The 23887-nt window shown below is 43.9% G+C and overlaps 3 long non-coding RNA genes across 7 annotated transcripts; 2 read left to right on the top strand and 1 right to left on the bottom strand.

Moving 5' to 3' along the window:
- Positions 1-70: 70 nt before the first annotated feature.
- On the top strand, positions 71-7777 carry Gm46454. The gene is made up of 2 exons (XR_001781256.2): positions 71-4825; positions 5799-7777. It is a non-coding gene; the product is annotated as a predicted gene, 46454 (long non-coding RNA).
- Positions 3699-16347, bottom strand: Gm534. 5 transcript variants are annotated; one of them, XR_383415.3, is made up of 4 exons: positions 15984-16347; positions 14012-14210; positions 13254-13359; positions 3699-6027 (listed from the first exon to the last, which is right to left on the bottom strand). It is a non-coding gene; the product is annotated as a predicted gene 534 (long non-coding RNA). The 5 variants fall into 5 exon arrangements; XR_874607.2 differs by having other exon boundaries at positions 14012-15340; XR_874609.2 differs by lacking the exon at positions 14012-14210.
- On the top strand, positions 13301-21540 carry 4933429O19Rik (RIKEN cDNA 4933429O19 gene). The gene is made up of 4 exons (NR_033783.1): positions 13301-13543; positions 15280-15358; positions 19893-19975; positions 20317-21540. It is a non-coding gene; the product is annotated as an RIKEN cDNA 4933429O19 gene (long non-coding RNA).
- Positions 21541-23887: the final 2347 nt, after the last annotated feature.

Below are 23887 nucleotides of genomic sequence, written 5' to 3' on the forward strand. Positions count from 1 at the left end.
GATAGGGTTTCTCTGTGTAACCTTGGCTGTCCTGGAATTCATTCTGTAGACCAGACTGGCCTTGAACTCACAAAGATGTGCCTGCCTCTGCCTCCTGGGTGCTGAGATTAAAGGTGTGCACCACCACCAGCCAGTGCCTTTAAGTTTCTTTGTGTATGTTATAACCCGTGCACTGCAGATCCAGGAAGACATACAGGCAGTAAGGGCTTGAAATTGAGGGGGGGGAAGGAAGGCAGTGTAGCTGGAAGCAGTAATTACAGTTGCTAAAAGGTCAGACTTTAGAACCAGGGGGACCTGAGATCTCAATATTCCTGAGACAGCAGGAATAACTCACTTAATACCTGCTACACTAGAAGGTCAGTGGTAGCTTCCATTCTGCAGATGAGGAGATGAAGACATCAAGAGATCAAATATGGTCGCTGGGCAGAGCTGTCTTTGTCTTCATGGACCTCTTGCTTGAACAGGTCCCAGGCTTGTTTAATCTTTGCTATTGTTGTCTGGAAATGTAGAGCATCATAAAAAGATACCATTAGAAGACTGTGTGTGTGTGTGTGTGTGTGTGTGTGTGTGTGTGTGTGTGTGTGTGTGTGTGTGTGTGAATACACATAGAAAAGTCACTCCTGCCCTCTAGCCTCCCCTCCCCCCAGCATTGTATCTCTGAAGATTTGGGGAAAAAGCTGGAGTAAGGGGGGGCGGTTACTTCTTTCTCTGAGTGCAGTGTAAAGAGCATCAGACCTTCAGGATTCTAGGAAATTCTAGGAGGGTTTGCAGACATGGCCTAGTGACAGATTCTCGTAGGAGCCACAGAGTGCTGTGTACACCATATGATCTGCTTCATTCATGCTAGCACCCTTTTTTAAAAATTTTACTTTAATATTTTGGTCTTTTGAAATGGGGTTTCATTCTGTAACCTAGGCTGATTGATGTGCAGTGATCTTCCAGCCACAGTCTTCTCAGGGCAGGGATTGCAGGTGTGAGCCACCATACCTTGTTCTTATATAAAAGCAGAACAACGTGGGGTGGGCGGGTGGTCCATTGGTTATCACACTTACTGTGTCAATGCGAGGGATGAAGTTCAGATCTCCAGGAGCTCTGCAAATGCTCGGGGAAAGTGGCAGCCCTCCTGTAACTCCAGCACTTGGGAGGCACAGACGGGGAGGTTGATCCCCAAAGCAAGCTAGCTTGCCAGACTAACTGAATCAGGGAACTCTGGGTTCCACTGAGACCACGCCTCAGCGGCTAAGGTGAGATTAGTGGAGGAAGACTCCTGACCTTGGGCTTTCACCTCCATCCACATTTGCATGAGCACTCGCTCACATAACATGTGCCCACACATGCATGCTCACCACAGACATACACGCAAAAAAAAAAAAATTAAAAAGATAAAGAAAACTTTTGGCATATACAGTGCTCATAGCTGTGGCCCCATAAATTTACTATCAAAGCATAGATTCCCCCAAGACATCACATCTACCACAGCACTGTCTTGCTCAGTAGAAGTCTGGAACAATAACACCAAAAAGATAAAGAAAATGTTCACATTGGTGCTAGGACTAAGATGCTGGCTTAATTCAATGTGTCCCGATGGTTCATTTTATGCCTGGAGAAGGATCGTCTCAGTGCATCAGAAACACCTCCAAGGACAGAGCTCCCAGATCACATTCCCTTGTCTTCATGTCTTAGTGCTTTTGGACAGAGCCAAGGTCTGGAAAATGGCTACTATGACCCCAAAGCCTGCAGTCTGCAACTCACAGTCCAAAAGGCAAGAGCATCCCAATATTCAGTCCTGTAGAAGGTCTCAGCCACAGTATGAGTATCTTGAAATAAGGATTTGGCAGGTGGCTCATGTGGTGAATTTGAAAGCCACATGTAGACATGCAGTATTTCTTCAGAATAGATACATTTATTGCAGATATATATATTTTAAATTTTCACAACATTGTTCATCACAAGTACTTTATAATTAGGACTCATTTTAGTATCCGCTTTAGAACGAGGCATGAACATTCTCAACTCTTGCCCTGAGGAGCTTGATCTGTTATTTATTCCTCTGGTGGAGAAGATGGTGGTCCAGTCCTTACTTTCCCACTTTCCATCACAAGAAGGACCTACAGTATGATCTGTCTCCTTCCTCTACCTCTTCTGCCACAGCAGCCTTGCTTACCTGGCTGCTCATCATCTTCTGTGGAAGAACCTCTATGATCCCATGTGACTTCTTGGTTGTCACCATCTTGTTTCTATAAGCTATTTAAAAAAAAATAAAGACTCTGAATGTAGAGTCCATTCTGCACGATGGACAACACTTCAGCTGAAGGCGTGTGCTATTAGTGAAACTCTCAGATAAGTCCCTCTGTGCTATGGGTTAGAGAGGCTCCAGGGACATCCAAGGCACGGGCCGTTGTCACTGCTCTTAGCTGCCCATCAGCACTGGATTGTAAGACCCTGTTGCTGAAGACACAGCACACTTTGATGGTAGGACTTAAAAAACTCAAGTTGGAACTAATCTGAAAACCTCCCTCCTGTTGGTTAGCTCTCACAGCTAGAAGGTGCTATGCTAAGCAGGCCTCTGCGGGTGAAGGGGTGGGAGTGGGAAGGAACCCAGTGGTGAAAACAGAATGTGACAGTATCAGTTAGGCAGGCAAGTCATGCTCACTGGTGCGATAGTGGCATAAATATCATGTAGGCCCAATCCACCACTCTCTGACTGAATCTGAGGCCTGTAAGAGAGGAGTGAATTCATGTCTGGCATGCAATCCTGGTTACAAATCTGTAGTTCAGGGGGTCATAGGCCCTGGAAGGTGCAGTATGTGTGCTGGGGACCTATTCCTGTTGTTCTGATAAATGGATGTGTTATCGAAGCACCTTCTAAATATTTATTTTTATACCCATACGTTAGTACTGCTTCCTCCTTCCTTCCTTCTCCTCCTCCTCCTTGTTAATCAAGTATCTTTTAGAATAATATTGTTTATAGATTGTTTACAAACCAAGTGTATCCACTTACTGTCCTTACGAAGATGAAAAGTCACAGGGGACATAAGAAAGGAGATAGGAGAAACTGAGTATCATGGGTAAAGTAAATCTCAGGCATGCTCCTGACAATGTTCTGGGTGGTCGTTGTTCATTTGCTTATTGATTCACGTCTGCGACATGACAACCTAAAAGATGCCTATTCGAACGCAGCAATACAGATGAAGCATGGCAGCATCCGTGTGTTTCTAATCCAGCCATGTTCTAGTGCTGCTTTCAACTGTAACCAGAGAGGCTTCCTCTGTGGAGACTCGGATCTGGTCAAAGTGACTGTTGAGAGCTCAGCTCTAAAGGAGATGTCTGTACCAACTCCTTCTTCAGCTCAGAAAGCATGGAAAGGGGGCAGAACGAATGTCAGACCTGGGATGTGTGGAGCAGTGCTAGGAAATACTCCTGTCCACAGCACAGTCCTCCCACCCAGGAACTCACTGCAATTATGTTACCTACAAAAAGAAAGAGGAGAGGGCGTGGGGTTAGGATGAGGTCAGGTTGGATATGTATCCAAGGGGAGTGAGAGAGGGGAATTAGTGGTGGATACGTTGAGGATACTTTGTATCCATGTATGAAGTTGTCCAAGAATAAATAAAATATACTTGAAACTAAATAAAAGTGGTGGCTGTTAGTGTCTCAGTCGAAGTTTCTGTTGCTGTGATGAACATCATGACCAAAAGCAATTTGAAAAGGAAAGGGTTTATTTCACCTTAAATCTCTGAAATAACATTCTATCACCGAGGGAAGTCAGTGTAGGAAGTCAAGCAGGAACCTGGAGGCAGGAACCTAAGCAGAGGCCATGGAGTAGTGTTGTTTATTGGTTTGTTCCTCCTGGCTTGCTCAGTTTGACCACCTGCCTAGGTAGAACCTCACCCACAATGGGCCAGGTCTTACCCTCCCCACACATCAGTCATTAGTCAAGAATACACACATTATATTTAAAATACCTTTATCCATTAGGTATCAATCCAAATATCAAATTTCCCTATTGTAGGAGATGGAACTCTGGGCTTTTGGCAGGTAAGTCCCTGAGCTGTGCCTTGAGCATTTTCAAGGTCTTCTTGTCTTTACAGCGTGTGTCTAAATCCTGCACAATGTTCTTAATGATCTCTGAAGAGGGACACTGTGGTCACTTGAGTTTTCCTCAGATGTGGTTTACTATAAGCCTACTCTGCCCACTGGGGTATATCAAGTAGGCAGGGTCAAAGTTCATCTGGGTCACCACAGTGGTCCTATCCCTACAGCATTGCTTGATGCACCCGAGTGCTCAATGAATATTATCTGACTAACTGATTAAATGCCTATTTTTGTTTTAAAAATACTTTACCGTTTTTCTACCCTTCTTTAATGTGACGAAGATTTGATTTTATTAAGAAATTACAAATAGAGCCTTCAGACCTCCTAAAGAGTAAACACTAAAATCCTCAAAACAATTCCTTTGTTCTTAGGAGCTGCGTGAATTCAAAGGACATTTATAATGCCCGATAATGCTCTAGGAAGTTAGCCAAGAACTTCACTATCACCAGGAGTTTTGAAACCTTCGGGATTTTTCTCCTGGTGTGTTTAAGAACATTCTCGTACACTCTGAGCACGGAATGTGCTGGCTTGTATCAACGTCGTTGTCTTTCCCCCACCTCCCCCTAAGTCTTGCTGCAGCTTCTTTTCAGGGTCACATACGATTCCAGCTGCCTTTGAGGTGTGCAGAAGACAGCCCTCCGAGCTTCCCCCAGTTCACCTGGCTCTAATCAGAGACAATCCGCAGAACACAGTACAGTTTCACAGCAGGATAAAAGCTGGTTTCTATAAGGTAATATTTCTCTCTTGAGAAAGAGTAGTCTGTAACTCTGGTACTGTCAAATTTCCAGGTCATCTTTGCTTGCTGGGAAAAAGAATCCTTATGAGGAGAGCTTGTTTCCTGGAGAGAGAGGAGGCAACAACTGCCCTCTGAACTGACCCTTGTCTCAGAAAGATGGCTACAATGAACCCCAGGGAGGCGGAGAGCTGTGTGCAGAGGAGGTGTGGGTGAAGACAGAAGGAAGATCCCTTAAGTGGGATGACTTGTGTGGACCTCTGTGAATCTCTTGCAAGCAGACCTATGCAGTCATCGGCCAGGCTCGGATCATTTTCATGTTGACGTTGCCCTGAAGATTAATAGGGATGTATATGGACTCCTCAGAGGAAAGCCGAATCCCTTAATGGCATTTTCAAGGGTAAAGGAGAGAGATCAGATTGTTCTGCGGAGGAAGAGAGAGAAATCACAACCACTCTCCATGCATTTCAACAGAGCTTTTTTTTTCCTTGTGTCATAGCTACCTCCTTTGTCCCTAGGGAAGAGTGTAGTGGCTAGTCATTCCTGTGTCCCATTCTCTCCCCATTAAAACCCTCTGCTTGGCCCATTTCTTCTTTACCTGGGAAATGGAGGAGGGGTTGTGCTGCAGAAAGGTCTACTTTGTCTTGAACACAAACCCCGATCCCTAAAGTATGTATATGCTTATCATAGCATTTCTGACTTTACCCTACCTTAGAGAACATGCCAATGAAATGTGTTTGTGAACTTTGGAGCCGGCCTCCTTAAAAAAAATTAAACCTAGGGAAACCAAAGAGTCACTGGATGGAGATCTGTGTGCTGATGCCTGACGCAGGCCAAGTGTTATTCCATAATTTGGTCCTATTTGCTGAATGTCTTACTTGTGCTATTATCTGTTTTTCACACATGTGCTTTTTTTTTAGAGTTGTCATTGCTTTTATTTACCAAATGTCCTATTCACTATATTATCTAGTTTTTCAGATGTCTTCTCATTCTTCACACCAGAAAGAGAGTCTGGTCTACCAAAACCACTGCCGGAGCTGAGCTCAGAGGTACCACAGCAGGGATACTTCACCGTCAATACTTGCAAAGAGCACTGCGTCATTCACTTGACAGGAATGAGACTCCCTGTCCTGTCTTCAGTCCTGTCTTCAGTTACTCAACAGCTCTCAAGGCCACATCTGTGTCCTGCCAATTACATTCTAGAAACAAACAAGCAAAGAAATAAATGCTTGGAACCACCTGTGATTTAAAGAACTTGTATTAGTGCTTAGATGAACAGCAACAACCCACAGACATAAATAATACATGCCAGTAAGGCCATGGAAGGAAGGATTGACAATGGCAGGCATTTCCAAAAGTGTGTGTCAACAATCCATTTAAAGAGCATAACATCCTACATAGTACTTGGGGTGTTTATGGTTTATATTTTGCTTCTTTTATTTTCATGCAAATGCTAGACAGGAAAGAATGACTTTTCTATTCTCTTCTAACAGAGTCTAGGCAGCTTTACTTGTGGCCAAGCAGAGAGCTAACTGTAAAATAATCACAAAGTGGGGACAAAACATGCTCAGAACTAGCATAAACAATGAGAAGGTCCACAATAGCAGATTCTATGTAGAATTTTTTCTGCCCCCAAACAGTTGTTTAGAAGAGAATGTATTTCACATTCTCTGAAGACTTTTCATTTTTCCCTGTATAGTACTTCACTTGGCCAATTCTATTACCATCTGAATTCTAGTCACCAGCATTCAAAAACTTCATGTACTGTCTCAGTCAGCACAGGCTGCTGTAACCAGAATGCACAGCCCCCATGGATTAAAAAGCACACATTCATTTCTCACAGTTTGGGAGGTAGGAAGTCAAGAGTTGGGGTGTCAACAACTGAGGGATTCTGGAGAGGACACACGTGATCGTTTAAGTTATCAAGTTGGCATAAACTAGAGCAGAGTCTCAGGGGGAGATTTCCCAGGTCAGCCTTGCCTGTGGCATGTTTGTGAGGGGACTGTCATGATTATAGGACTTGATGGCAACATGGGCAGCAGCATTCCCTGGGCTTGGCTCCTGGACTGTATAAGCAGGAGGGGATGGGAGATCCATCACATAGGCATTAACTCATTATGCGTTGTTCTTGGTCATGGATACAATGTGACTGATGCTTCAAACTCTTGTCATCTTAACTTCCCTGAGATGGATGGCTGTGCCCTGGCACTGTGAGCTAGGTAAGACCTGGTGGTTCTTGTAGCCATAGTTATTAAGACATGGTTTCACTAAACAAATTTACTAGGTAACATCCTATCTTACTTCAAGTAAATCAAAAACTATTCCAAGAGGTTTTGTTTTTTTTTTTTGTTTTTTTTTTTGTTTTTGTTTTTGTTTTTTCTGTTTAAGACTATGAGTTACCGGAAGGCTCCACAGAAACCACAGTCCATGCTTTTACATGTTCACATTTATCTCATTTCAGAAAATAATCACTGGGGCTAGCTATGTCCTGTGGTTCAGAGGTAAGTAAGACACAGATCCTATTCAATGGGCTAACAACCTGAGAATAAACATATAAACACATAGTCAACTGCACAACACTGTAAGAAGCATGGAAGTCAGCATGGATACTGGATTCCAGGAGAACACGAGTGCAAAGGGTCCTCCCTGGAATGGTATGTAGCTGCAGAATAGATTCATGCTTGTAATAATTTAATCTCCACTGTCAACCTGACTGGACTTAGAACCACCTGGGAGACTGGAAAGGCACATTTCCGGATGTGTCTGTGAGGGTGTTTCTAGACAAAAATAATTGAGAAGGAAAGACCAGTTCGTAGGTTGGGAAGCTTTTTTTTTTTTTTTAATGGAAAAGAAGAAAGCCAGCCAGTCACAATGATGCAATTTCTGCTTTGAAATATCTTCCCTGTCACCCTCTGAACTGCTAAACAAAATAAATCTAAGTTTAACTTGGTTTTTGTTTTGTTTTGGCAATTGTGGTGTTTTGAATAGGTATGGCTTCCGTAGAGTCATGTTTCTGTATCCTTGGCCTGTGTTGAGTGGCACTATTAGGTATGGCCTTGTTAGAGTACATGTGACTTTGTTGGAGGAAGGGTGTCACTATGGGGTGGGCTTTGAGAGCTCCTAAGTCCAAGCTCTTCCCAGTGTGGACTCCAGTCCCCTTCTGCTGCCTGAGGATCAGGATATAGAACTCTCAGCTCCTTCTCCTGCAGCATGTCTGCCTGGATGCTGCCATGCTTCCCACCATGATGGTAATGGATTAGGCCTCTGAACCTGCAAGCTAGGAACAATTAAAAATTGTCCTTTAAAAGAGTTGCCTTGGCCATGATGTCTCTTTACGTCAATAAAACCATAACTAAGACAGAGCTGGTACCAGGAGTAGGGTATTGATACTGCATAGGCCCGAGCATTTTTTTTTTTTTTTTGGAGGAATGAGGATTCCGGAACTTTGGTTTAGGAAGCTATGGAATGCTTTAGGCAGGGCTTAATGGGTCGTATTATTAGAAATGTGGAGGACAGTGGTGCTGAGGGTGATTTGAACTGTGGGAGCCTGGCTCAAGAGGTTTCAGAGGAGAAGATTTTTAGTATGTTGTCTAGAGATTAGTCTTGTGATATTTTGGTGAAGATGTAGCTGCTTTCTTTCCTTGCCTAAAAAGTCTGCCTGAGGCTAAAGTGAAGAAATTTAGATTAATTGCATTGGCAAAGGAAATCTCAGCCTAGCATAGACTCTGCTTTATAGTCCATCCGTATGACAGCAGTTTTTGATTAAATGTGGCAAGTTAAGACAAGAGAAATACAAAATATAGGGTTCATGGGTTAACAGGTCACTAGAAGGTAGAATGGAACTAAATTCTATGATCAAGGAGACAAAGAGATTAATGTTATTAAATAGAATTACGAGAATGGTAACTTCAGGCAAAGACCCCACTCATCTAAGCTTTCATCTTGTAAAAAGGATGTTCCCCAAGGAGCATTGCTACTGTTCTAAATTTACAATGAATTTGTGGTTGTACAAGGGATAGCATATCATGTTAGGTGTTATTATGACCTGGTTATTGTTTTCATTTGGGCATAAGGAGATATGATTTTGTGTCAAGCTGACAGGGGGTGGATTGTGATGGCTATTCTTGGTTGTCAACATGACTATATCTGGAATGAACCACACTCCAGAAATGGAGGGCACATCTGATCCAGATCTTAAGGCAGGAAGACAACACATCTTTGATCTGGATCTTGAGGTTAGAAGGCACAGGCTTTTGCTCTGGATCTTGAGATAGGATGACACATGGAAATTACCTCATTCATTTATGATAGAAGAACGAATTTTCTCACATACTGTTTTCAGGGTTGTGCCCATGGACCCCATCCTCTTTTATAGGGAGGGTCCTCATTTGAGTGATCTCATCCAGTGACTCCCATTAATATGGTTGATGCTTCCTTGCCTTCCAGCTTCCATCTCTGACCATATAAAACTTCCATGTAACTCCTCTTGGAACTGCTAGAGAGGTCTAAGATAAACAGAGTTTGTTTATTCCAGAATAAATTCCCCTTATTTCAGAGCTCCCGTGTAATTCACCCTCTTGTCTTTTCCTCCAGTCTCAGTTAGTTCCAGTTCATATTTCCTTAGACAGAAGCAGCTGATGCCTACCTGGGTCCTCAGCCTCAGCATTTTCCTCTGTCCAGTCCCCTAACAGCCCTAGGACAGCACCTCCTTCATGGGTCATTTTGGAAATGTGTATGGGGCTATGATTTGACATCACCACAAAGACTGTGGGACAGTATGAACATTAGGTAACTGGAGTCTGGAGAGGAAGGATGCTCTATAATGCTTGGGTCTCCACACAGCTCAGAAAATGCCAAATTATTATAGATACTGATGTAGCAAGTACAGCACTTTTTTTTTTAATTCCCTGGGCCTGAGAGATGACACAACAGTTAAGAGCACACACTGCTCTTCCAGAAGACCTGAGCCTGATTCCTAGCAACCATATTAGGCAGCTCACAACCACCCATACCTCCAGCCCCAGAGGTCCTAACCCCTCTTCTTGTCTCTTCTACCACTCACATTCTATTCACAGGAACCCATACACAAACACATAATTAAAAGTAAAACAAAACTTTGAAATTTTTATTTCTTATAATTAGGGCTCTAACTTGACTTTTAAAGTTATTGAGATAGTTGGACTATGGTATCTGTGAATTTCATTTTAGCACAATAAGAAGATGACATAAGCTATTCCTTTTTTGTGTTTGTTGCTGTTGTTTGTTTGTTTGTTGAGACTGGGTTTCTCTGGGTAGCTGTGGCTTTCCTGAAATTCACTCTATAGAGTAGGTTGGACTCAAACTCAGAGATCTGCCTGCCTCTGCCTCCCAAGGGCTAGAATTAAAGGCACAAACCACCATTACCTGGCACAATTTTTCCTTACAGAAAGTCAGCATTTCCCAGACAGAATGTGGCAATGTTAGTCGTCTTAGTCAATGTTTCTATTGCTATGATGAAACACAATGTCCAAAGGCAAGGTGGGGGGGGGGGGAAGGGAAGGGTTTATTTTGTTTACGCTTCCATAACACTGTTCATCACCAGAGGATGTCAGGGCGAGAACTCCAACAGGGCAGGAACCTGGAGGCAGGAGCTGATACAGAGGCCATGGAAGGGCAATTCTCACTGGGTTGCTCTCCATGGTTTGCTCAGCTTGCTTTCTTATTGAACTCAAACCCAGTAGCTCTGGGGTGACACTGCCCACAGGGAATTGGGCCCTCCTATGTCACTTATTAAGAAAATGTAAGCTCACTTACAACCTAATATTATGGAGAATTTTCTCACTTGAGGGTCCCTATTCTCAGACTACTCTAGCTTCTGTCAAGTGGACATAAAATTAGAGAGCACACTGATCTACATTACACCACAGATAGTGTGCAAACACCCACCAGTTATATTATACCACATTTCAGATACAGTATGGAAACACTATGTGCATTGTGGAAACACCCACCTACACTGTACTCCACAAATATAGCACGGAAAACAAACCACACTGCACTTTTCAGATACACTGTAGAAATGCTTATCAAAAGGAGAGGTTTGCTAGCTGGTATTTCATGTACTAGTGTGGTCCGTAAGCATGGTTCCTTTCACTTAGGGTTGTTAGTTAAGGTCAAGATTCAGATTGCCTTAGTCAAGGTTCTATTGCTGTGAATAGATACCATGACCACAGCAACTCATACAATAACACACTTAATTGGGGCTGCTCTACAGTTCAGAGATTTAGTCCATTATTATCACGATAGGAAACATGGCAGCACACAGGCAGACATGGTGCTGGAGAGGGATCTTGAGCTGTTTTTTCTCCCACAGCAATTAAATTGGGGTCACAGATCCAAGAGGAAAGGGCCAGAGGAGGCAGTGAGAGGTAGACACAGGTTTTGGCTTTGTGGGAACTTTGTTCACTTTTTATCTGGAAAATGGTCTCCGTATCTAGAGCTGCTAGGGTGGAGACAGAGTCCTGGAGCCCCTCAGAGTTTTAAAATAAAATGCTCAGGTTTTGGAGTGCAGCACTTAAAATAAGTGCAGTGTTAAAAATAAATAAACCCCAAACAAAGAAAAAAACAAACAAACAAACAAAACAAACACTGAGCTATTTGTAATAGACTCCATCTGTGCACCGGGATACTTCCAGAAGGGAGGCCAAGCAGACAGAAGTCAAGGCCTAGAGTGGACACAATTGTTTTGGCTCCTCAGCACAAACTGTGGGCGCCAGTTGCTAATTACACAGATTTTCTTCCGCTTGCCCCTGAGTCAGATCAGCTCCCTGCATAGCTGTGGGACTCCTGGTGTGGACTGTTCTGGGTGCGGGCGGGCTCCACTACGGGTTTCTGCTCAGGACTCTGGATCTCCAGATTATCTTCGTCCCCCACCCCCACCCCCACCCCCACCCCCACCCCACCCCCGCACGCGCCCCTGCTGTGTCACTTTGTAGCTCTGGCTGACCTGAAGCTTGCTAAGTAGTCAAGGCTGGCCTCAAACTCACAGAGATCCCACTGCCTCTACCTTCTAAGTGCTGGAATTAAAGTCGTGAATCTCTACATGTCTCCCATCCTCAGGGCTTTGAAAGGCAAGACATCTTGGTCTAGATCTGCCTCAGAGCAGACTGCCCAGACGGCCTCCTGGAATTCTGCAAGGGTGGAGAAGCCAATGGGCTGTCACTCACAGTGAAGGGCACAATGGGTTCATGTGCTCACCCTCTCAGATCATAAAGGTGCACAAGCTCTATGTGAAAGATAAAAATAAATAAATAAATAAATAAATAAATAAATAAATAAATAAATAAATAAATAATACACAAATGCATAAATAAAGGGAAAAGAGGCTTCCTAGTTTTCAAGGCTCTGGTTCTCAAGTCTTCCAACTTCTCTGCCAACTCAGGATAATCAAACTTTATTTACTAATGCAGATAGGGAGATAAAGTTTGAAAAGCACCAGCTAATTCAAACGCAACATTTTATTAGAAAGAAGATGGGACCAGAAAGAGTATGTAGGTGGACTATGGCCAGTGAGCAGGCGCAGAACCTGGGTCTTGCTAAGTCCTACTAGCCCAAGGCTCCATGGGTAATTTCAGGAGGCCTTGCGATCCCACTGGGGACACGGTTGTGCTGGGAGATGCTCACTGGTTCGGACCACAGCAGGACTAGGTTGTTAGTTGGCGCCATTGCCAATCAGCTGGGGCTGCCCCTAGCTGGTTCCAACCCACCAGCTGGGTCAGGAATGCAACTTTGACCCACGGCCCTGAGTCCAGGGATGCTTGCAGAGCTCAGAGCTTCTGGGTCTGCTGGTGTAGCAGGTGCCCTGGTGCCCTTGGTATTCTTCCTGCACTGTGTAGCTCACCCCATGACCGGGACAGAGTTCACCTGGGAAATTCCATTTCTAAGCTTTACTTTATTAACAGAGCTGAACGGAATGTTACATTTTCTACGGGGGTGGGGGGAGAGGGAGGAATCTGTGAGCCCCGATGGACCGGTGGCATGAAATAATGAGCTGGGATCATCACTGAGCCCGCCTGTGCCAGACAGAGGCTTAGCAATGCCCTTCCAGAGCCAGAGCTATAATGTAATCTGTTATGTGTGACTCAAACCCACACCAAGCTTAGGCTTATCTCTACACATAAGTATCTGAGAGTTAAAATGACCAGACTAGTGTCGCACCCAGTGTGACTGTCCCAGCCCTGACTGCAACAGAGTGCCCTAATTACCCAAAAGCTACTCCCCAGGTGGTGTTTAGCTGATGGATCCTGTCACCCATGCAGATTCTTCTCTCTCTTGCCAATTATTTCATGAGGATGACATCGACTTGCTGAGGGAAAATGGTCCCCTGGAAGCGGATTGAGGGGAGCAGTGGAAGTTCCCTCCCTGTCCCCTCCTTTGCTTAAATCACCTGGGTGTCAGGTGAGATGAAGTCCCCATGAAAAGTTTCTCGTTGCCATGGAAACGACGGTTCTGCTTTACCGGAGGCCGACTTGAAGCAAGTCTTTCTGACCCATCTACAGAAAAAGAGAGATTAATTCTCTCCCTGGTCCCCCTCTTCCTTCCCTTTCCTCTCTCCTTTCTCTGCCCCTCCATATACCCTTGTATAACCACAGGTAAGTATATAAAATGTTTTGTGGGTACCATCATTGATGGTAACTGCCAGATATTTCCAGCATTCGCCTCCATCGCCTTTGGTAGGTAAGTGGGGTCATATGAGTTTGCTGACAAGTCCTATTGGTCACTTCTGAGTTGGGCTTTTATTTGCCACCAAGTTAGAGCACTCTCCCCCTCTGCATGTGACCTGCAAGGTCCAAGAAGGCAGTTGCTCTATCACCCTGGTGACTACCTAGAGCTGACTGCCACTCACGACAGTGGGCACAAGCCTCCGCAAGGGTGGTTGGGTTGTCCCAAACCCACAGGGACAGGGCTATTTGTTAATTCGATAAAGCGCCTTCACTGGCTAACACATGTTTAGAAAGCCAGCTGCTGGGTGTGCCTGTTCTTCCTCCATGGTAAACTGAGGAGGTAGGCACTGTTGTCCTGCCCACTTTGCGTTTAAAAAGCCCCAGCTGAAAGAACGGAATTAATTTATCAGAGAACTCGGCAGATGGCTGCCAGGTTTGTCTTCCCCACCTTTTAACCCGAGACCTTAACCTGAACACTCACCTCTGTGAGGCTTTGTGGGGCCACAGGAAAAGTAACACTTGCCACAGATGCTTGCAAGCGAGAGTTTGCTTCAGCTTGTTGGCACCTCACAGCACGACAGGACTTTCTGCTCATCCTCAAGATCCACATGATTCAAAGGGATGCAGTGGGGTTTGACTGTTTGTTTCTACAGCTCTATTTTTAAGAATGTGTCGTGTGTCTGTTGGGGGGAGGAGGATTGTACATGGGAGTGCAGATGCCTTCAGAGACCTGAGGAAGATCCCCTGGAATTGACACTGCAGGCAGCGGTGAGCCACCTGACATGGAAGCTGGGAACCAAACTTGGATCCTTTGGAGTAGCAGCATAGGCTCATAACTGCTGAGCCATCTCTCCAGCCCCAGGGAATTTGATTTCTGACAAGTCATTATAATTTGATGGTTGACATTTCATCATTTTCTAGAAAACTATGATCTGGCAAATATAAACTCTCCTCACAGCAAGCAGCCCTCAGTAAGTTAGTTTTATTAACCAAAAAAAAAAAAAATCATTCTTCGAATTGATGGCTGTGTGAACGACCTTTGGCCTGTTGTAATATAGCAATGTGTCTACTGCAGTAAAAATGCCAGAGTAAGACACGACCCACAAAAGGCAATAAAGGAGCAACATTCCAAAGACAAATACACTGGAGACACTTATGACAACCCTGGGAAGGAGGGGGCAGCAATCAGTTATAAGAAGTGACAGTGTTTTGGCAGCCTCCATTACGCTAACTGACAGGGAAAATAAAGCTAGTATAAATTACTTTCTTAAAAGTGCGAGCCATGAACGTTCCAAATAGAAATCAAAGTTAGCCTGGGACTTTGATTGACAGCTGCCATGTGCCCCCTCCTCTGCCAGCGCACTGAGGTAGGCGTTTCCCTGGGACAGACATTAAAACCTTTCTAGCGCTACTAATTTCTCTTTGGTTATTTGATTTAATCTGGGTTTTATTCTGCTGTTAATCCTCTCAGACTTACTCTGCCCCTCAGATGGTCTCTTTGAGGCATATCCTCATCTGGGTCTGCTTGTGGCTAAAGGCAAATCCTCCATAAATTTAGTCAGGAATAGAGAGAGGGTTGTCCATTCAAACAGCTATTGTTTGTGATGCTGTGTTTCCTAAAGACATTATGAGTTATTATGATTTTTTTCTTACTTTTATTTCTGTGGGGTGCATGTATGCATTTGGTGGTGTGCTTGTGTGGGTCAGAGCACAACTTCAGGTGGTCAATTCTTTCTTTCCACTGTGTAGGTCTGAGGATGGAACTCGGGTCTTTAGGCTTTGTGACAAGTAACTTTACCTGCAAAGTCATCTAGACAACAAACAGATGGTATGATTTTTTGGCTGTCTATAAGTGAAACCCAAGATATGAGCATGATTTACCCTAAAATGCTTATATTTTTTCCCTTTTCACTTCTGCTTTCTTAAGCTATATACATATTTTCTTCCATATAAAATGTCTGGAAAAGTTAAAGGAACTGACTCTTTATCTTTTTCTCTGGCATCTTATTTATCTATTAAAATGGGTCAGGCAGAAACATCTCCTGCTGGTGACTAGCTACACCCCACATATCACCTCTAGGATTGGGACATGCAGTGTTTATTCTATTGGTTAGCCAGAGACCACGGTATTGGGATTCTTGCTTAAGAAGAGCTCACACATCCAGGCTCTTTTCAAGTCTCGAAGTGGCTTAATGTTCAAAACTGCTTCCTTGGGATGAAAGTTCAATCACCATTTAGGTCAAAGTTGAAAGATGTCTGCACTTCAGTGGGCAGATGAGGGTTTGGAGGTTCGGGCTGAGACCTGGTGTGTGGCCGAGGTGAGCAAGGGAGATAAGGAAGAGCCAAGCCCACTTTCAGTTATCTGCTTCTGACTTCCTTAAGAATCGAGGTTCATTAAATTCCTCTCTTATGAGAAAGAAAAAATTCACAGCCATCAAAAAAGTAAATCCTACCTTTGTTCTGGCCAGCAAGGTCAGCCTCCTGTTTCTGCTGATGGTTTTCTGCAGCATGGAATCTACAAGTCACAGATATTTGTGAAACTGTGCTCAATTCAGCTTCTCCTCCTGATGTATCTGAAGGCTCCAGTGTCTCTTGGTCAGGGAGGGATTGAGTTGGCGGGTGTTTCTCTTGGAAGACCCCTAAGGGAAGACGGCAGATCTGAGGACCATCTTTGCACAGATTCGATTCGGAATGCAAGAGTCCCACACATACATGCTGCATGCAGGGATGCTGCTGCCACACGGAAGCAGCTTAACAGCATGAAAACTTCACTTTTTTACAACTCATTTTAATGGGATTGGATCTAGTGGTAGAGATTTTACTAAGCCTGCCTTGAGAGGGGGGGAGGGAGGGAGAGAGAGAGAGAGAGAGACAGAGAGAGAGAGAGAGAGAGATTCATTCACATTTTTCTCTAGACTTCTGGCTCTCTCTCCCAAACTCATCAATATTACCACTTAGCATTTCAGTGTTAATTGTAAAGCCAAGAGAAGGATTTTCTTATATAAGCTGTAAGACAATAGTGGTCTTTGGATATAATTCTGAGGCTTCAAAGAAGAGTCTTATAGATTGTAGATGTCAGTGAAAATGCAGAAAGCAAATCTTTTTCCCCCTGCACATACAGATGAGGTAGCATTCACAATTTCCCTCCATGTGCATGGCCTCAGAGCTGGAGACAAGGGTTCCCAGGACACAATCTTTGTAAAAGGAAACGCAATAATCAACACAAAAGATGATTTCATGTGTGTGGTCCCATTGCCAGAGGCAGGCCATAAGACCTGGGGATTTTGGGGGTTTGTGTCTATGTCTATTGCCAATGCACCATGCACCCAAGCCTTAGCTACACTCCACCTCTGCTTTGTATGACTATAAATGAATATGACTCAGTTGCCAGACGATGTCATAAGACAGAAGGACTGTGGTCTCTCCCTCTAGGCTACCCATCCCTTTTAAAAGTGTATTTATATTTGTATTGTTCTGTTAGGAAGACAGAGTTGCACGTGGTCAGGCACCCTAGAAGGAGCAGATATTCTTCAGGTCACACAGCTGTGACCTCTCCCTCCCAGCTCCCTGGTTCTCATGTGTTCCTCAAGCTTTCTTGATCTGGGTTGGAATGATAGCTTGCTATTGGTTAGAAGTGCTTCTGCCTTCCACAAAACAGTCTCACTGTGAACCACAGATAAAGCTATTCAATGGAAGAATGGGGCTATGAAGGCAAACACTTTGATTATACACACTTACACCTCCTTTCAGCAGCTGGACAAGAGCAGGCCTCTCAAGCACAAGGATTCCCTGGACTCACAAGAAAAGCAAATTCTGATGAGTAGACCTGGGTCGCCCAGAGAGTATTTCCAGAAGGACCGCAGGCCACCTCTGTGGCGTGACAGTTCTGGACGGTGCTCTTGACTAGCAAAGGAAGAGAATATATTTGAGAGTTGCCCACTTTCTTCTTCCAAAGCACAGAAGCAATAGAATGTGTACTTAAGAGTGAGGATCCTAAGCTGGGGCTTGTGGGGGCAGGCCTGTAAGCCTAGACACTTGGGAGGCTGAGGCAGGGAGATTCCAGCTAGACCTTAGCTGTTTTAGTCAAGATTTCTATTGCTGTGATGAAAAACCATGACCAAAGTAACTTCGGAAGGAAAGGGTTTGTTTGACTTAAGCCTCCCCAGAATTGGGGTATGGAGCAGGTTCCTGGAGCTGAACTGTCTGGTTTCAAATCTTGGTATCAACAAGTGCCATTCATCTGTAACTAAGCATTGATTTTTAACTCCCAGCGAACACGGTTATTATGGATATTGGCCAAGATGGTGTCTTAGAATGGATGCTAGTTTGACATAAGACAGTAAGAACTGACAAATGTACATTCACGGCAGAGACATTAGAGGGTCTGAGTTCCAGGACTGAGTAAGAGTGGGAGGTGAGGGAAGGCACAAACAGCCACTATATTCCTGCATTGGATGGCAGGGTGGGCATGGGGGACCAAGGAAGAAGTAAATGACACTGAGGAGTGATGTATACAATTTTGGACACATCAAGCGGAGGAAATATATGTTTGGAAGGGCTTACCATGAAGGGACCATATGGAATAGCAAGAGAGGAGACAGGATAGGATTCTGGCCAACCCACATAGGGAGGGACGGAGATGCAGAAGAGAATCTACAAAGGAAACTGAATGAGTGCTGGGAAGCAGGAAGAAAACCAGAGAAGTGTGGCCGCACGCCTCTGGTGGGCTGGGAAGCCAAGATATTGAAGAGGAGTACTTCTAAAGACAGGAGGAAGAGGGAGAAGCGTCTTAGGGAGGACCTTGATAGTAAGGTTTGAAAATTCATGGCAGATGTCACTGCAGAACTACACAAAGACCTTTAAGTGACGGTAGCATGTAGATACAACTGTAAAAGGCCAGAAAGGTTAGGGTGCCACAACTAGGGTGTAACTGGAGAAGAAGAATCAGAAAATAGAGACAGAGGGTGGTTGGTGAGTGGGGGTGGCAGTGTCTAGAAACAGACATTGGGGAGGGGGGCTGGGTCACAGGTGATGTCAGTCACCTTTTGTTTTAAAAATGTAGCAATTAGAAAGTGAAAACAGCCATCAGAAGAGGAAGGAAGGAAGGAAGGAAGGAAGGAAGGAAGGAAGGAAGGAAGGAAGGAAGGAAGGAAGGAAGGAAGGAAGGAAGGAAAGAAGAGAGGGAGGGAGGGAGGAAGGAAGGAAGAAAGGAAGGAAGAAAGAGAGAGAGAAAGAAAGAAAGAAAGAAAGAAAGAAAGAAAGAAAGAAAGAAAGAAAGAAAGAAAGAAAGAAAGAAAGAAAGAAAGAGAGAGAGAGAGAGAAAGAAAGAGAGAGAGAGAGAAAGAAGTCCATGACAATTTCAAGTGAATATTGACAACTATATTAGTTACTCCAGAAAGTCTTTTGTATGTAAAATGTTAACCTATAGGCCTAGATTTATGTTTGAAACAGAGTGATGAACTACTAGCTGCTAAGAGCTCATTTGTGCTGCGGTCTTGGGGCTGCTCCTTTGGGTTTGAAACTTGTGTCTGCCTGGCTCGGCTGTACAGATCTGTCATTCCAGCATGTGGCAGGCGGAGGCAGGAGGATCAGAAGTTCATAGCTGACTTCAGCAACACACTGAGTTAGAGGTCAGCCTGGGCTACACAAGATCCTGTTGCCAGCAACATCAAGAAGTGTTTGTGAGTGTCCTCTTTGCATTAGCCAGTGTTCTTCCTTACTGCCTTTGCTCCTGTGGTAGCTGAATCCAGGAATACTGGACCACAAATTTCCAGCGTGCTTTCAGAGAACAGTATATTCTGACATCAAAAGAAACCGCATCGGAGAGATGGCTAGGTAATAAAGCACTTGTGTCACAAGGGTGGGGACTGGAGGTAGGACTTTCAGCATCCCTGTTAAAGCTGAACAGACAAGGAAACTCCTGTAATTCCAGCGCTTGGGAGGGAGACCTCGGAAACCCCTGGGGGCAAACTGACTAGCCAGACTCCCTAAAATGGCTGGCACCATGTTCGGCCAGAGGCCTTTTTTCAATAAAGAAAATGGAACACAACAGAAGAAGACACCTGATACCAACGTCAGGCATCCACATTTGTGCATGCATATGCCTTCATACACACCCACGTGCAAGACACACACACACACATGAACCCACACACACGGCACATACACGCATGCACACATTGTACACAAGTGCAGAAAAGAAAAAATAAAGAGAAATATTTTTACAAGAATAAAGGCAAGAATATGGCCTTGTTTTGTTCATCCTGACACATCAGGCTGCGGCTCAGCCAGGACCCAGCCCACAAAGGTACTTAAATCAATGTTTGTTGAATAAAGGCAACATAAAATATTATACTTCACAGGCTCTGCTCGAGTCCAGTTCTTCAGAGAGCGTCTCCTGACAAATCCCACTCTTGGAAGGTGCTTTGTACTTGTGGATTTTTGTGTAAGCTTTTAATTTCACCATCTTGCAATTATTATTCATGTGTTGTTTTTAGTCACTGCCTTATTAATTGTGTTTGTGTGTGTGAGAGAGTGTATGTACCTGCAAACGCACGCAGGCGTCATTCCCTCAATTCACTGTGGGTCTTCTAGGTCATATCTCATGTTTTCCTTGGTTTTGAATTCCCATACAAGTCTGGGATGCAACTGTAAAAGGGAGAAAATGTAAAAATATGTAAAAATACTTGATGTAATCTTTTCGTTCTTTCTCAGCTATACCTTTCAATATTTGAATTATTACCTTAATAATGCCTTAGCTCCTTGTTTATGTTTTTCTATTTCCAGAAAGAAAAAAAAAAAAGAAAGAAGGAAAGACTGGACACACTTGAAGCTGAGATTTCATAAAACAACAGTATTCTAAGAGACTACACTCTTCATTCTTCCCTAGAAATCTAGACGATGCTTCTGCTAGCAAACGTCATATATAAAGTCAAAACGTCAAATAAAGTGTTGGGACCTAGGACCTTTGGGTTTTCCAGCCTGATTTCCCTCTCTGGCAGCTGCCTGGTTTCTTTGGTTCGGCTGAAGCTGAATGGAGAGTGCCACTCGCTTGGCCCGCACACACTGCAACTTTTAATTGGGTAGTAAACAGAGGAAAACACACTTCCTGTTTCCAGTAAAAAGCAGGCATATGAGAAGGAAGGCCTGAAGCCCAGACTGTGCCTATGATCTCACAGGCTTCTTATGATCAACCTCCAACAGCATCCCTCAGGAGAATGGTCTCAGGCACAGCCCTTTGGGAAGCAGGCCGGGCGAAGTCAGCACGTAGAGAAATACAAACACCAAAATCAATCTGCTTAAACCGTGATAACCACAATCAGTTCTTCACACAACTGATGAGACTTGAATGTGTGCCTTTTATCAACTTGATTCTATATCACACATCTCAGTCGATGTGTATTGAAGCCTTGCTTACATAGCAGGGCTGGATTCAGTACTAAGGGTGTGGAGAAGAGAAAACCTGGTTCCTGAGCCCAGCTACCTCATCTGGGCTAACAAACTAAAGCTGAATTTCAAAAGTAATTACTAAGGAGGTCTTTGTTTCTTTCGGTTTTCTTTCCTTTTTTTCTTGAGGAATGAAATTAAAAGCATGATTTATAACTTTCCAGACAAACATGCATATTTCATTTTGTGAGGCAATGTCTTACCATGTATCTCAGACAGTCCTTAAACTTATTACATAGCCCAGATTGCTCTTTCACTCACAGCAATCCTCCTGCCTCAGCCTCCTGAGTGCTGGGACAACAGGTGTGCACCGTCATCGTCAGCATGTCTTATATAAACATGTAAAAATACAAAAACAGTGGACTATTTTAAGGGAATCAAACACCAATTACATAAAAGACATAGTTACATAAAATCACCAAACTCGTAACATCTGGGGTGTATTAAGTCTCTTAGAAAAGTGTACCTTTTCTTAATATTTAGTCCTTTATTATAGTGCATTTGAAGCCCTTTCATTTGTGAAACACAATTATCACCAGATTAATTAAAAACAGCTCTTTCCAGAAATTAATAACGAAGAGCCTTATTTATAATATGCTGTGACTTCTCAGACATGTGCTTCAGTTCATGCTCATTGTTTAATTTAGCTCTGTGGTCTTTGGGGATGGACAAGGTTTCTGGTGCAGCAGAAGTGTCCTCAGGGTGGCAAGCCGGGCTTAACAAGGCTGTGCGCTGGCCGGATGGCTTCTGCTGGCCTGCATGCCAGACTTCTTATTCTGTTTTGCTACATGCCCGTGCTTTGGTTGTTACAATGGAGCTGCACTGTGGAGAACCCAAAGCTTTACATCATAGCATATGCTTCTTGTATGACATGTTTATTATGTTTCTCTCCATTGGCTTCACAGTACGTTCCCACGGTGGTGCATAACTGTATGTATTTGTTTTCTAGGTGTGTGAGTTCCTGCAAAGAGAGATGGCTGGGGCCACCTCCCCTCTGATTGGGAGCTTTTTAAAGTCACAAGAACATCAAGTGTTGGTGCCTAGGACTTTTGGGTTTTCTAGCCTGATTTCCCTTGCTGGCAGTTGCCTGGTTTCTTTGCTCTGTTGCAAGAACAGATGAGTGCTGCTGTGTTATGGCCACACCAACTTTATATACTTAGTTTCCACACCACCCCTCTACTCACTTGTAAGTCTGTCTCCCGTATTGAAAGAATGCATCCTTTAAGGGTGACACTCATTCTGGTGGTTCGTTTCTTTCTTTTACTAAATAGTTTTTTCATTGAAAAAAATGTTTGTATGCATGGTATATGGGTGTTTTTCCTGCATGTAGGACTGTGTATCCTGTATATGCAAGAGCCCATAGAATTCAGAAGAGGGCATTGGATCTCAAAAAGTTAGTTATGGATGGTGGTGAGTGCCATTTGGGTGCTGAGAATTGGACCCATGTCCTTTGTGAGAGAAGCCAGCTCTCAAATTTGAGTCATCTCTCCAGACCTTTCCTTCCTTCCTTCCTTCCTTCCTTCCTTCCTTCCTTCCTTCCTTCCTTCCTTCCTTCCTTCCTTCCTCCCTCCCTTCCTTCCTTCCTTCCTTTTTCCTTTTTTCTTTTCTTTTTTCTTTTTTTTTTGAGACAAGGTCTTCCTATGCAGACTTGGCTGGCCTGGAACTTGGTATGTAAACCTAGACAGATTCTGGTGTTCTCTTTAGAGGAAAGTCCTTGGTGGTTTAGTGCTCTTAGGAAGAGAAGCAACTGCATTGTTGTGTTAATATCAGTAACACAACTTCCCTGTTGTGTGAATGTCACTTTGTAGATCTAGAAGCTGGGCATTCCAAAACAAATTATTTATTTATAATGTTTACTTACAGATTTTTTTTTTAAAGAGAACAACCTGCCTCTTGTCAGAAGGCAGTATCAGAAAATGTACCTGATTAATACTTCTGAGGTCTGCTACTTTGTCTCTGCTCTAACACCCACTCAGAACTTTGGCTTTCTCGTTGATTCTTGATTAAAATTCCTTGGATAGCCTCAAAGTACAATCCCTTAGACAAATTTAATTGCCTTTAAAAGAAAAAATGCCAGCAATAGAAAGCCCAGTAGGAAAACAGGCATTATTCTAGAGAGCAGCCACCCTGAAGACAGTTTTGTTAGTGGAAACACATTAGTCTTTCACAAACTAAGCAATGGTGATATTTACAGAGCACTTTAGGAAAGGTCGGAGGCTGTCTGCCCACAAACCATGCGCTTGCTTTTGGAAAACCTGCTACTCCAACAGGTTTTCCGGGGGTTGAGGGTGTCCATGGAAACTCCCAAGGTTTTTGCAGTTTTAGGCTATTTAAGATATATTAAATTCGTTTTAATATAACAGAAAACTTCCTCCCCAATCAACCTCTTAACAGGTATGGAGACGGAACTTTCTTTACAGCAAACACTGTCTAGCTCAAGGCATTGAGAACTCAATATCCTAATTTTTAGGACAGTGTTTCCTAAAGTGGGTTCCACTGGCGAGAGTGAAGGTTCGGGGCGGGTGTGTGTGTGTGTGGAGGGGGGCTTGCAAGGAGGGGTCCTTGCGGTGCAGAAGACTGGGACCAAGCCGCCTGCCCGGTGCTGCGGAAGGGGACGGCGAAGGCAGAGGGCGCCACCGTGAGGCCCCCATTTCAACGCTTGTCCTTCTGATTGTGGTGGGTTAGAGATCACAGGGAAGCTATGCTATCAGTTGAGGAGACATCAGACAGTGTAGTAAAGAGGGTAATCCATTTATTTTGAGAGAAGTTTGCACTCAGAGATCATACACGCAGCAGATCACAGAAACACACGCAAGCATGAAATTTAATTTTTAGTAACTCTTTCCCGGGGCTTCCACAGAAAGCTGCGGTGAAAGGGAAAAGGTAATCACGACACGGTAATTACAGAGGG

Source organism: Mus musculus, chromosome 14, assembly GCF_000001635.26.
Source record: "Mus musculus strain C57BL/6J chromosome 14, GRCm38.p6 C57BL/6J".
Classification (NCBI taxonomy): domain Eukaryota; kingdom Metazoa; phylum Chordata; class Mammalia; order Rodentia; family Muridae; genus Mus; species Mus musculus.